This window comes from Sciurus carolinensis, chromosome 9 (genome assembly GCF_902686445.1).
Source record: "Sciurus carolinensis chromosome 9, mSciCar1.2, whole genome shotgun sequence".
Taxonomy (NCBI): domain Eukaryota; kingdom Metazoa; phylum Chordata; class Mammalia; order Rodentia; family Sciuridae; genus Sciurus; species Sciurus carolinensis.
Window position 1 is genome coordinate 116,182,401 of NC_062221.1, and position 3,180 is coordinate 116,185,580.

The window sequence follows — 3,180 nt, forward strand, 5'->3', positions numbered from 1 at the left end:
TTTTTCTCTTTGAAAAATGAGAAAATTCCTGAGTAGACAATTGGAATAGGTTGCAATAAAATGAAACATGATTGAAAGAACTAGATATCAGGATCTGTGACTTTGTTTGATGCATCATTTTCAAATCCATGAATTTAGGAAAACATAGCACTGAATAGTGGGAAATAATAGAGCTAGATAATGTAGCAGCAAAGGAAAGAGAATTAAGAAATCTGAAACACATTAAAGCCTATTGACAAAAACAATTGGCAAGAGTCTGTATTTGCATATTAATTCTATGACTATCTGTTTATAATCTTTAAACTTCAAAGTGAATGGCATGCCAAGTGACTGAATAATGCTTTCAAATGAGGAGTAATTGTAAACATCAGAACATAGCAAACTTATTGATGATGTTGTAGACTGAAAATCTTTTTCAGGGTCTGTTCTGCATTCACAGAAGATATGTTCCTTGACTTATGTTTTGACGAGAAGCCATGGCTCCCTGCCACTGCCCAGCATTATGAGAGACTAAAAGACTGCATATCTACTAGCCTTGGAAAAGATCAAAATTCAAAGTATGGTTTATACTGTTTGAGTATCACTTTCAGACATTGTAAAATTAAAATTGTAAGTTGACCATGGTAAATTGGGGACCATCTGTAGTCACTACAACAACCATAGGTAAACCTATGTTTGACATCTATCAAAGTGAAGTTGGTCGGGGAGGGGAAGCAAAAATGCAGCCCATCAGAATAGCTAACTTTAGGCTTATAGAATTTGGCTACAGATTTTTTCTAATGTTCAGAAGTTTAAAATTTTGATAAAGAAAAGTGCTCTGTGTCTCTCCCCTGGGTAGTGGAGAGCTTAGGTGGGGAACCTTTGTGTGGACACTTGCTGCTGCAGAAGCTGGGGAGATCACAGCAAATATTGCAGACTAGGGTATCCCTAGCAGAACATGATTGAAACAGTGCAGAGATTTTACCCAGAGGGATTTGAGTCAGAGATATGCAGGGGAGTGCAACTCACTTTCCCTATAAATCTGGCTGCTCAGATGACTGACTAAAGAGGTTTGGGAAACTGAACAGGCAGGTGTGATCACCCTGGGGATCAGAGCCTGGGAAGGTCAGTCTTGGGTGGCAGAGTATGTGACACCTTTGCAGGAAGGGTGGCTCCTCTGCCCTACAGGTGAAATTCTCCAGGGGCTTCTGACATCCAGACTTACAGCAGAGATATGCATCTGCCCTAGGGTATGTCTATCTAATCTCTTCAGAGCAGGTACCACCCAACAAAGTCTCAAAGGCCTGATTAGAACTAAGGCTTAGCTGTGGGAACTCCCCACTTAGAACTCCGTAGCCTCCCAAGGTAGGGAAGCTTCAGTCTGGTTTATCTGAACAAAAGTCTTGACAGTAGTTTCCATTCCATCCTACCTAATACTGGTGAGAAGGGAAGCTGGGAGCTATTTCAGCCAGCTGGCAGCTCAGTGAGAAACACAAAAATAGGAAGGGATTAACAACCGTTAACCCTTGCTCTCTCTAAAGTGTACATAACCCAAGAAGAAACTGAAAGGATAGTCAAACATAGAATTTTGGTTTATACTGATTTTCACATGATAATAAAGAATACTTGAGTATTTAATCATTTAAAACTTGTTAGGGAAAGAAGGCCTATGACCTATCTTGTTCTTATAGTCTATGCAATAGAAATAGAGTGTAGTTTGTAGGTTTTAGCTTCACATTTGAGTAATTTTATCAGCAATTGAATAGAGCATTGTCTTTTTTTTAATTTTGGAAAACGTATATTTAATAACTGCTTTTATCATCAGATTAAGTCATGCAGTTACAAAGTAGTTAGAAATTTGTGAAAGGGCATTATTGTTTAAAAAAAAAAGCACTTGTTTTTACATAAATATCTAGTACTTCCTTGGGACACTAGTGTTCAAAAAGCCCTGGCCAAAAAATCTCTATAAACACTAGAACCTATGTTGTTTTCAGCCTACTGTTAATGAAGCTGGATGCAGAATGCAAGAAGGAGAGGTTAATGCAGATCAAATTATATAAATTTGGTAAATCAGTTGGGGAAATTTTAGAAGTTTGACAAGTATATATGGAAAATATTAACAATTTTCTGTCTTTATTAACCAAATTAACTCTGTAAGGAACAAATGTATTATTCACTGGACACTGTGTTATAATTATGAATTCAAGATCAAGCATGGCTAAAATACATAACAATCCTACTTGGAAAAATAATGAGATTTATTTTTCTATTTATATACAAATTCTTATTGTACTCATCTACTACAGTTGCCACAACAAAATAATATAAACTTTGTGGCTTATACAACAGAAATTTATTTTTTCATGTTTTAGAGGCTGGAGGTCCAAGATCAGTATGCTGGTTGTGTTCTTTGGTGGCCTCTCTGTGGTGGACAGATGGCAGTCTTCTGACTGTGTCCTCACAGATTCTCTTCTCTGTGTTCACATATCACTGGTGCCTCTTTGTGTGTCCAAATATTCTTTTCTTCTATGAATACTTAAGTCAGATTGGACTAAGACTCACCCAAAAAGTCTTATTTTAAAATGAGGTTTTAAGTAAGTTATATATAAATATGATCACATTCTGAGGTATTTGTAATTAGACTTCAAAATACAAATTTTGGGGGTGTAGGGGGGACATAATTCAGCCCTTAATATCAATGTAATTAATATACGCACCAGTATTCATTTAACTTCTGTTAGACGTGAGCACTGAAGCAGGCACAGGCCATACCTTGGGGACGTGGGGTCTTTGCCCTCCTGGAGCTAGTGGTTTAATAGAGAAGAAAATCAATTAAGAGTTAGCAAACAACTGCATAATTACAGATGGGGATAATTACTAATAGAGCCAATGAAATTAATATGTGATGGAGATCAAAGAGGAAGGGGAGTGGTGGAGAAAATGATGGGAAAACTTCTAACTGCGATCCTTAGGAAGCACTTCGTGGAAGAGTGATTTTTTTTAAGGTGTGAGAGGTAGATGTGTTTGAAAACCTGAAGGGGATCAGGGAGGTTGAAGCCTCATGCATAAGAAGGAGGGTAAGTATGTGTTTGGATTTGTATGTCCTTGCAGGCCTTTGAAAGGAGTTTGGTATTGTTTGCACTGTAATATAAAGCCCTTGAATATATTTAAGCAAGAAAACTATTTCTCTTTTAAAAATTT